We start from the raw sequence: 12,505 nt of genomic DNA, 5'->3' as shown, positions 1-12,505 counted from the left end.
CATATTAAAAGAGGACTACAATGTAAAACGGGATCATTGGTGGGTTGGATAAATGTGAGTAGCCAGCTGGGTATTTGCCAGTTCTATTTGCATTTTTTTACATATTTTGGATATGTATACACGTGCATGAAATGTCTATATATATATACATATATATATTCATAGATGGATAGATAGATAGGGTAGGCATACTATAATATATATATTGACATTAGCCCAGAAAGTCTTAAAGGGTATTATAACTAAGAAGGACTAATTCAGTTAATCTATAAGGGGTGGGGAACCTGTGGACTTGAGACCACATGTGGTCCCCTAGGTCCTTAAGTGAAGCCCTTGGACTGAATCCAAACTTCACAGAACAAATTGGTTCTCAGTTCTGTGGGTTTGGATTCAAAGGGCCACACTTGAGAGCCTAGAGGGTCACACGTGACCTCAAGGCCACAGGTTCCCTAGACCTGTCAAGCATTTATCTGGTGTTTAGTGTGTGCCAGTCACTGGGTTAAGTGCTAGGGATACAAATACAATCAGAAAGACAATCCCTATCCTCAAGGAGCTTACATTTTAATGAGAAAAGAGCCCATAGAAGAGAATACTGTATTCTCATTAGCCACAAAGGTCACCATCCAACTGCCATTAATGGCCCTTTCTTGGTTCTGGTCCATTGACTCTTAGGCTCCTTTCTACCATGACATCATTTCTCAGGAGTAACTATTTCAAATGGGGAAGGGGAGGCTAAATGAAGAGCCCTCCTAAATTCACAATCATTGGGGAAGCTGGCAGCAGTGGCTTTAGAATCTCCTCTCCAAATGAAGGAAGGAATTGCTTCTCTCTGCCAATGGCTTTTTGAATGTGTGTATTACAGGAAATGCAGCGTGAAAAGTCTTTGTACTGCCAGCAGCACATTTTTAACTTTAGAGCTTGTGTGGCTGTAAGCGCACCTTAGCAGAGGCAGTGTAGGCTTCTAGCCATGCCCTATGGCCAATGACCCAGAAAGATCCGGAGGGAGATGCTAAAGACCTTATAACAGACCTCCACTCTCCAGCCCAGTCCTCTAGCTCAGTGGGGTGAAATGAGGCTTAAATGTACAAACTACAGAGGTTGGCTATGTCTAACAGCTTTAGAAAGATGAAGCATGGTAAAAGAGTTGCTTTCAAAATGATCATGATGGAAGCTATAGAAATAGTTAACATTACTGTTTTGGAGTATGGCTATGATCTCCTTTGGGGGAAGTTACTACCAAGAATATGTCCCTGTGGTTTCTCATGACTCTTCATATCCCCACCTTATTACTCTAGGAAGAGGAATACACAATTAGGAGAAGGGAAATGTTTCCTGTGTGCTATGGAGAGGAAGGTGGGCATAGAAAGACTTCTCGAGTTGTTTCCTCTATAGCCCCGGTGACTGTTGGTCATGTGACCCTTTTCCAATTTTTTTAAATTAAAAATGGTTGATATCTTTCATTTCATATCACCTATATTTGCTAATATATCCCTCTCTCCTCTTCCTCCCAGAAACACATCTTATAACATATAATATGAAGTAAGGGGGAAAACGCAGTTCAGAAAAATGGCCAACAGCTACCAAGTGTGACTTCTAATGTGCTATTTTACACCCACATCCCCTATCTCTGAAAGAGTGGAGGAAGGTGACTTATCTGTCTTCTCTCAAGCAAACTTGGTCATTATAATTTTTCAGTATTCTGATCGTGTGGTTCTTTTTGATTTATATTCCTATAGTCACACACACACACACATATATATGTAAATGTATATGTGTGTATACAAATATATCATATGTGTATATGTATGTAGATATAATATATGTGGCATCAGAAAAACTAGAAATATACCCATATATGCATATATTTCTAGTTTTTCTGATCTCACTTTTTATCAGTTCATGTACATTTTCCCAGGTTTCTCTATATTCATCACATTCCACATTTTTTTTGCAAGACAGTCATTTTCCATTACATTAATTTCCACATTGTTGCTTGGCCATTTCTCAATTGATGAGCATTTATTTTGTTTCCAGTCCTGTGCTACTACAAAAGTGCTACTTTAAACGTGTTAGTGTATATAAAATCTTTCTTTTTGTCATTGATTTCCTTTGAGGTATATGGTTAGCCATGGCACTTCTGGGTCCCAGTCACTTTCATAGCACAACTTATTTTTTAAACTAATTAGAACAATTCACATTTATACCAATTGTGTATCAGTGTGCTCATCTTTCCACAACCCTCTCAATATTGACTATTCCCATCTTTTTATCATCTTTGCCAATTTATTGGTTGTAAGGCAAAAAGGAAGAGTTGTTTTGATTTGCCTTTTTCTTATTAGGAATTCAAATCATTCTTAAACATGATTGTTGATTTGCCTTTCTTTTTTTAGTAATTTAGATCATTCTTAAATATGATGGTTAACAGGTTGCAATTCTTTTGACAACTATGTATTTTATCCTTTGATCACTTCTTTATTTGAGAATTGACCATTTTCCATTGTGTTGTGTGTCACTAGACTTTATTGATTCAACATTTAAGGACCTGCAGGGAAATGTGAAAACAGGTTTTTTATCATAAATTTGAAGGAAATGTTTAAAATGATCTTTATAGTTTTTATGTTCTCAGTACACTTGACATTAAAGAGTAGCGGAGATCACAACAGTAAACATGTATTTGAGATTATTACCCAAACTTTTCTCATATATTGATATGGTGTGGAATTCAGTGTGTATCTATATGTGTGTGTGTGTGTGTGTGTGTGAATAGTTCTGGGATCTGTAATAGGAAAGTCATGAAACAGTATAGTGTAGTCACCAGAAGGCTGATTTTAGAGATGGGGAGATCCATGTTCAACGTGTACTTTCAACAAATGCTAACTATGGTGAAATTATATGGAGCACTCTCAGTGCTCCAGACAATACATTAATACTATAAGATACAGAGAAATTACTGAACTGCACCAGGGGAGAGAAATTAAACACTGGAAGGTCAACATACTGGATTTTTGATGAAAGCATAGGTCCAGATACCTTCTGTCTTTTCCTTGTTCCCACATCCCTCAGAGTGTGTGTGTATGTGTTCAACCCTAAATCTCACACTCACACACACACACACGTACACACACACACACACACACACACACACACACACACACACACAAAACAAACTCTAGGGCCAATAAATTTAAGTATCTAATAAATAAAAATAATAAATTGCCAGTGAATATAAAATTAGACAAAATAAGAAAGCTGTCATCTCTCAATCAATCAGCAAATGTTTAAAGGTGCCTACTATGTGCTAGACGCTATGCTAGACATTGAACACCAAAAAAAAAAAAAAAAAGACCAGAACAAGACCAACAAACAAATAAAACAATCCTTGTCCTCAAGGAACTCACATTCATCTAGGGAAGAAATATATACTCTTAAAAGTATATTCAAAATGAATACAAGGTAATATAGGCTTCCAATGTTATTATTCTATTTTTTAAAAAAATAATATTATTTTTAGAAAAGTTGTGTGATGTTCTTGTTTGGGTCTGACTCAGGATGGTACCTTGGTTGTTTAAATTCCTTATTGGAATAAAATGTAGGTCATTTCATTTTTAAAAAAAATAGTTTACCTAGACATAGCATAGGGATAATCGGTAAGGATAAGCATTCAGGACACCTTGATGTAATTCAGGTGAGAGAAGTTCCCTTGCTTAAACTATTAATTGTGACTCACCAGTCAAGCACCAGAACTTCCCTAGAATTCCTTGTGGCTGCTTTGTACTCAGAACACAAGGAAACAGAATCAGTAACCTGTGAATCAATCAAAACTTAAGGTTGGTCTGAATACCTTTTAAGGAAATATTGGCCTAATTTGCATGGGGTGGGGATGTTAGGATATTGTTTCTATCACATGTGGCATATTAGATGTAGAATTGGGAAAACCTGGGTTCAAGTGTCTTCTGACACTTAGTAGTTCTCTGACCATGGGACAATTATTTAACGCCTCTGGGTTTCAATCAACTTTTTAAGTGTTGAAGTTATAGACAGGTTTTGAACTGCATTGACAGAAAAATTTTCCTTAGTTATGAAATTATTGATTCTTGGCATATTGTTTCTCTGTTTTATACTTTTGAATAAAATGACTGTGATCTTTATGGTAGCAAGATGACATAACCATTCTTTGGTAGTTTTTCACTCACTGTTGATGGATCTGTTTCTTTAGTCCATAAATAATTCTTTTTTTTTCTTGGATCAGACTTGTGATTTCACTGGAGTAGGGAACTTCCAGTATTTGCTACTAGTGTACATTGAGATATTGTTCTGTTACTTATAATCTTCGAGACCTTTCTGTGGCACCGAAAGTTTAAGTACTTCCCCAGGGTCTACAGACATTATCTGTGTCAAAAGCAAGACTTAAACTTATATTTTCCTGATTCCAAAGCCAGGTCTCTATGCACTGTTCCATGACTAATCCTGATTCCACATTAGAACTTTTACAAATGTGTTATCCAATCTCTTAATCATTGATGTATCACCTGGCCTTGCCAATAGCCCAACTGTGACTCATCTATTGAACTTGATATTATATTTAATAAATAATGGTAATAATACTAGTTGTAATAATGGCTAACATTTGTGATGCTTACTTTGTGCCAGGCAGTGTACTAAGCATTTTTGATCCTTAAAACAATTCTGAGAAGTGAGTGCTATTATTGTCCCCATTTTATTAATGAGGAAACTGAGGCAAGCAGAAGTTAAGTGACTTGCCTAGCGACACATAGGTAATAACTGTCTGAAAGAACATTAGAAAGTTCCTACAGGAATATTAATAACAAGATCACCTTATAATGGAAACTCTAGTCCCTTGTTTCAGGAGCTATTTTTCGAGTCTCCCACCAAAATCTTTTGGGCCAGTAGGTTACAAACTTTTTGGACCACGCATCTGTAGCAATAAAAAATGAGTGTGAATCAATTATATTTGTATATTTACTTATTTATAACATATATACAAATGCTGCTGAGTTAGTAGTTATATTATAAAACTTACACTGAAACAATAATCACAAAGGATGAGATAAAGGTGAAATTTTTAATCCTAGAGTCCACATTAAGACACTAGAGCAGGGGTGAAGAACCTGTAGCCTCATTCTTTGGGTGCAGCCTTTTGACCTAGTTCAAGTTTTACAGAACACATCCTTTTTTAAAGGGAATTTGTTCTGTGAAGTTTGGATTCAGTCAAAGGGTTGCACTTGAGGACCTAGAGGGCCACATATGACCTCAAGGCTGAAGGCTTCCCCACCCTTGCACTAGAGTTTATTGAGTAGGGGAGTTACATTGGAAGACTTGTGTTTTAAGGCAATCACTTGCAGTTGTGTGGAGGATGGATTTGAAAGGCAGGGAGACCAGTTAGGAGGTCATTGCAATGGTCTAGGCAAGAAACAGTAAAGTCCTGATCAAGGATGGTGGCTTAGTAGGTAGAGATAAGGAAACAGATAGAAGACATGTCACAACAACAGTGAGAAAGGAGGGAAAAGATTTTGCAACTGTTTAGGTATATGAAGTTAAAGAGTTGAAGATAACATTGAGGTTGTATACCTAAGTGACTGGAAGTGTAGTGGTTATCTAGAAGTAGAGACATTCAGAAGAATGGTGACTTTAGGGGGAAATATGTCCATATCTTTGTGATGCAGAGGACAACCTACAATTCCATTCTATAGAATTTACTGAAGTCTAATTCAAGCCATAAAGAAGAAAGGGGGGGACTCTTACTTGTAAGGGCATTTACTACAGTCCTGATGTGATTTGGGGGAAAGGCAGTGGGTAATACTGCATCTCTGCATCTGTTGCTGTGGATGCTCAGGTAGTGCTTAGATTATAAGTGCCTTGAGAGGCTGATTCCAAATCAGAAGCAAGTAGGGAGGTAGATGTCTTTCAGAGCAGATCGCTAGACTCAGAGTGGAGGCCTATTGAAGGATAAGGGTAGGTGTAGCTGGGTAGCAGACAAGCCCCATGACTGAGTATCATGAGGAGGATGTAATCCACCTTCTCACCATTTAATTGACTGACTCTGTAACCTTTGAGGTTATTCCATGTTCCATTTAAGGTCAACATTTCCTCTGCCTTCTCTTAGGATCAGGCCACAGCACCCATGTAGGACATCACTGTTCTAGGTGGTGCCAACATATCTTGGCTACTGTGGCATCACTTAAAAATCAACTCTTATTCTTTTACCTGGAAGGGACTTGAGCCAGTCACCTACCATGCCATCCTGACCTTTGGAATTGACTGAATGGAGCAGGTCATAGGCTCTCTTCTGTGTTGCTGAAGCTGAGCTCATACTATTTCACATATCTCTACTGCAAGCAACTCTCATTTTCCTTGAGACCCCTTTGTTGTTAACAGAAGGTACAACTTCTTCTCAGGTAGATATGTAGACTGTGATGTCATACTATAAGTGCATCAACTATTTGCCCTGGGGTCTGTTTAATTATTTTTTAAAATTAATTTTGATGATTCCAGCTGATTACACCTCAGTGAGCAACGTAATTGATATTTGTTAATGTATCCCAAGGAACATTTTGTACAACATGCTTTTTGTTGTTGAAGGTTAAAGACTCCGTTATTGGTTTTTCCCTAAATATGCCCACATCATTAGTTCCTCCAGTGAAAAGGTTGCCATCTGGAAAAGGCAGCACAGAGACATTATTCAGGCACAAGTGCATGAAATTGGGGTTTTTGCATCTTCTGTCTCTCTTCTGGAAAGAAGAGGCTTGTAATTAAAGGAGCTGCAATTGGAGGAAGCATTATTCACTCGGTGTTATTCCTTATCATGTCAGCTACTGACAGCTCTGTAGCTCTGATAAATTGTTCCTTGGAGTAAGACATACTGTGTAGCTCTTAATTCCTAATACTTACCTTCAACAGTAGAACTTTTTTTCCTTTGAGAGTTAGCTAAACTTCTAAAGTAAAGCTTAGGCATTATTTTTTTCCTTCTTTCCTTGTCATTTTTGGTTTCTGGAATCAAACATAGACTTCATACCTACTTAAGCTATGACCTGCATTATCTCTCCTCCCGTTGACTACAAAACTCACAGAAATAGTAGTCTACACTTGCTCCATCTACTTTCTTACAGTGCTATTCCCTCTCAGCCCCTTGTAATTTCCCTTCCCATCTCACTATCCTATTGAAACTACTTAGTGTCCAATGATACCAAGGACTTCCCTATTGCTAAACCTAGTAGCATTTTCTATCTTTATCCTTAATCTCTCTGCAACATATACTATCATTAACTACCCCCTCTATCGTGGTCCACTCCTTCCTTGTCTTTCATGATATTGTACTCTCATTATTCAATTCCTGCTGCTCTGATAGCTTCTTCTCTGTCTCTCTTATTGGCTCTACATTTTCTTTGAACACTGTGTCTTTTCCCTGTTGCTATATTTAGGCAGAGTTAGACTAAAATATTATAAAAGTTTGGACCATCCTGTTGTGATTACTAACTTGTTAGGTCTTTTTTCTTTTTTAATCATATGTACAATCCATATTCCTTATTATCACACTTAATTACATTTTCAAATACAATGAAAATTAGATGATTTCCTATATATATGCATATATAGCTATTTTTAAAAATGAGTTTGAAATTTCTGACTTAAATTTCACTGAAAATTCTGTTTCACATTTTATCTTTATAATTAATATATTAAAAATGGAGAAATGGAGGTACAGAGAGATTATAAGATCCTTATGCAGAGTCCTGTGAACAAAGTCTATTGTGTATGTGAGAGTTTTTTTTAGGAAAAGAACTCAAATAAGAGACATTTACTTGTAGCGGAAACAAATGATTTCATTTAATAATAAATTATTGGGAAGCAGCCAAGCCATAACAAGGATGAGATAAACAGATTTTTGTCCCAGGATATCAACATTTTAGGGGACTGCTTCTTTCCATTTAGCTGTTCTCAGGTTCATTGTCCCAGTGCCTCGTGATTTCCTATTAGCCTACCTGTATCTGCATGGTGTTTCTGACCTCATTCCCCTCACCTAGCCTGAGGCCATTACCCCACCCTCCCCAATGTCTAAGGACTGTGTAGTCTATTTCCTGGAGACTGCCCTCCCTCCTACTGTACTCCTCTGCTTCCTCTAAGAAGTTGGGAGATCAGAGACCCTCTGCCATTCATCAGTCATATTGACCGCACTCTCTTGGAGACAGGACATGACTGCACCCAAAGTGGGCTGCTGCCCTAATTTATCCCAGGAATAATAATTCCCATTTCTAGCTCTAGCAGTAACACCTAAATCTAGGGAGTAGAGAGCCTATTCCAACTTAATGAAACCAGTTCCTTTCACAGAACTTGGAGGCTCTGGGACTTTGAGCCAGTTGGTACTTTGACACAGTTGATTTCAGCACCATGTGGCAAGAACGAATTCTGATGATGACTCTCTTGCTTAGCTCCCCTGTCAAAAGGGTCTGTCATCTAATGAGTCTTCCCTTTGCTTTTCCAGTGAAATCTCCTTTATCTACCTCCCATCAGACAGGCAGGACCTATGGGGAAAACAAAGAGAGGAGGAAATGAAAGGGATAATGGAGACTGACAAACACAATTTTCACAGGTCATCCTAATTATCTACCATTTCTCTACATAGTGGTCTTGGGCTATTGTGTCAGCTGCCTTGTCTGAGACAATGATTTTAAGCAGTCTTTTTCCAGAAATTACTCATCAAAACTGATTGTTTTAATACATTAACACATAACAGTATATGTAGGGATAAGTCCATCATATTTCCACTGTGAATTAGAGCTTGGAGAATTTTTCTGTTAATCTTTTCTAATGCTATGTTGTTCCTGAAAAGTTATTGGAACTTCTGTTATGATCCCAATTTCTCAGGCCCAATGCATATGCAGTACAATATAATATAATACGATACAACTCAACTCAACCCAATCCAGTCCAGTCCAATCCAAACACAACACGATACAATACAGTATAGTCCAGTCCAGTACAATATGATATTATGTGGTATGATATATGATACTCATGCCTACTTTGTGCCAGGTACTGTGCTAAGAACTGGAGATACAAATAAGAAAAAGATAGTTCCTACCCTCAAAGAACTTATCATTTAGTGGGAGAAGACAGTATATAAAAGGAAACTGAAAAGGGGGTTAAAGGATGATGGTGCCCAGAAAGGGGAATGATGATGGTGGAATCAAATGCAAAGAGTGTGGCTGATGAGAAATGTCTGGGCTATAGGCCTTCTCTAAATGGAGTCTTCCAGAAAATCTCCAGCGCCTTTAATTGCTGTAGATAATAACTTCAAATTATGTAGTGCTTTAAGATTGACATCTAGTGGATAGACTACTGGACTTGTAATTTGGAAGTCCTGAGTTAGACTCCTGTCTCATATATTTACTTTGTGATCTTGATCATATCATTTAATCTATTTCAGCCTAAGATTTCTCATCTGTAAAAAAAGGACAATAATAGCAACTACTTCCCAGAGTTCTTATGAGGATCAAAATGAGGTAGCACATAAAGCATTTTATGAACCACAAAGTACTATATAAGTGCTAACTATTGTTTTGATAACTATTATTAATACACTGGTCTCACCACAACCCCATGAGCTGATGGAGGATGGCAACAAGGACATGCTTTAGTGGACATTTTTAATGCTCCATTTTTTCTGTATTTCCAACTGGCACCAATCAAGCTGAATGCTTCACTAAGGATCTCAGAATCTCAGACTGTGTTGGAAGGATCCTTAGACATCATATGATCATAAACTTTGGGGGTAGAAAGAACCTTAAAAGTCATCCAATCCAACTCTCTCACTTTATAAATGAGGAAATAGGCATCTAGACAGTGGGTAGAATGCTGAACCTGGAGTCAGGGAGACGTATATTCAGATATGACTTCAGATACTAGCTGTGCGACCCCGTGCAAGTCACCTAACCTCCATGTGCCACTTCTCATCAGTAAAATGGGGATAATAATAGCACCAACCTCTCAGGGTTGTTGTGAAAATCAAATGAGATAATAATTGTAGCAAGATGCTTAGCATTATAAAATGTTGGCTATTATTGTCATTATTTATTAGAAAGTGGTAGTCAGCAGAAGTGAATTGCTCAATTTCATAAAAATAGTTAAATACCAGAGCTTGAGTCCCTTGACTGAAACCCAAACCCCTTCCCACCACACCAGCATGTAGCTATAGACAAGGTTAGGTTACTCCAGGGGCCAAATGATCATTGTCTTAAAGGCCTGAGGAGATAAACTGAGGCTTTCTAGTGGTAGGGAAGGATGAGCAACTTCTGGCCATCACTAGGATCTCTGTCTTGTGGCTTAAAGTCTTAGAAGTTTTCTCCCCCTGCTTTGTGGAATACATATGACTCAGTCTCCACCAGCTCGTTTTCACTAAAAGAAGGAGAACCTCTAAAAGATAAATCTGAAATAGAACTAAATGGCTTACCTCTACGTCTTACTGAGAAACATACTATGTTATCATGAACTAGGGAAGAAATTTAATGGTCTAAGGGAACTAGGGCATCTGCGTTCCCCAAGGCTCTAAAAATAATCACAGTACAAACAAGGTCTCCTAATAGTCAAATATGAAATAAGCATATATATGGAGCTTTAAAAAATGTTTTTAGAGTCCTTTTATTTCATTCTGCTGGTAAAACTATGAAACAAATAGGACAAAGAATATTATTTCTGTCTTACAATAAAGACCTTGATACACAAGACAAGCCTTAATCTCTTCTGCTTACTTCTCATTCCCCTTCTGACCTAGAATTCAGATTTCATGGCAAGAGACTGAGATTCTAATCCACATATCTCTCCTCGACTAACCATATATGACCCTGGTCAAGTCATTGCACATTTCTGGGATTCAGGATTTTGTTTTTGTTTTCTGCTTGTTGATATGGGGAAGTTGGCCTATGTAGTATCCAAGGTTCATCTCAAACACAAATTATTCTGACCACTAGTCAAATACTCCATTGATAAACATCATTGATCTTTGTTTAGTAGGTTCTCAGAAATATTCAGGTGAGTGTTCCTTCTATGATGCAAATATGTATTGGAAAAGTATTCAATTGACTTCTTATTGTTCGGTCATTTTTCAGTAATGTCTGACTCTTCGTGACCCCCATTTGGGGTTTTCTTGGCAAAGATACTGGAGTGATTTGCCATTTCCTTCTCTAGCTCATTTTACAGATGAGGAAATGGAAGTAAACAAGATTAAGTGACTTGTCCAGGCTCACAAAGCTAAGTGTCTGAGGTTGATTTCAATACCAGATTTTGATTCCAAGTCTTGTGCTGTAGCCTAGCAAGAGTGTTATCTAGCTGCTGCAAAACTTGCTAAGACATAATCCCTATCCTTCAGGACACACACACACACACACACACACACACACACACACACACACACACACACACCCCTCTTTATTCTAGTCAAATTGGGATTCATTCTAACTCCTCCCTATTGAAGTATATATCTTTCTTCCATTCCTCTGTACAAATGGTTCCCCATATCTGGAATGTTTTTCTTCCCCACCACTGTCTCCGTTTTGTATTTTTCAATAATTTCAGTCTTATCTAACTCTTCACTCAAACCCCATTTGGGGTTTTCTTGGCAAATATACTAGAGTGGTTTGTCATTTCCTTCTCCAATTCATTTTACAGATGTGGAAACTAAGGCAAGCAAGATTAAATGACTTGCCCAGATTCATACAGCTAGTAAGTGTCTAAGGCCATATTTAAACTCTGGAAGGTATCTTCCTGACTCCAAACCTAGTGCTCTATCCACTGTACTCACTACCTAGCCACCCTAGCTTTTTTTCTTCAAAGCACAGAACATCTGTCACCTCCTATATTTAGCCTCCCCAGCATGTTTCCCAGTTGATATTCTCTTGCTCTTAAAATTATATCACATGATTATGTTTATATCTGTTTATATCTCCCCAGTATGGTGCCATCTCCTTAAAAGCACGGTCTACGTAATTTTGTTTTTTTATCTTCAACATGTAATAGAACCTTACATGTAATGAATGTTTGAATTGAATTGAATTAGCGAGTTTCTATAGCTAAAAATATCTTTCCACTTGTAGCCAACCTTCAATGATGAGTCTTCTGAACTTAGCTAGACTGGTCAATCAATCACTGAGCATTTATTTATTGATGATTATCTAGTTTGTGACCAAGTGCCAAAGCTTGTATTGCATTGGCATCCTTTCATGATGAGCCATCAGAGTAAGATGTCAGTTGAGATGGATTTGTAATGATGATGAGTCTGGGGAAATGCTGGAGTGAAGAGCTAGCTAGAGTAAGACTGTGAATCAAGTCTGACCCATTTACGTCCAACATGGAGTCTGGGGGCAATGGAAGGTGACACCTTGTACAGGAGGAGTAGACTTTGTAAAAGACACACAGCAAAATAGTATCATATGTCAGAAAAACAGAAAAAAAATGGAGAGGAGAACACAGTGCAAGTGTGAGACCAAGAGGT

The 12,505-nt window shown here is 37.7% G+C and overlaps 1 protein-coding gene across 4 annotated transcripts in view; it reads left to right on the top strand.

Moving 5' to 3' along the window:
* WDFY4 (WDFY family member 4) overlaps positions 1-12,505 on the top strand; it is a 382,372-nt gene that overhangs the window by 174,027 nt on the left and 195,840 nt on the right. The window lies entirely within an intron of this gene.

Source organism: Notamacropus eugenii, chromosome 1, assembly GCF_028372415.1.
Source record: "Notamacropus eugenii isolate mMacEug1 chromosome 1, mMacEug1.pri_v2, whole genome shotgun sequence".
NCBI lineage: Eukaryota > Metazoa > Chordata > Mammalia > Diprotodontia > Macropodidae > Notamacropus > Notamacropus eugenii.
The sequence above is the reverse complement of the archived record's forward strand: the minus strand, read 5'-3'. Positions and strand labels throughout refer to the sequence as shown.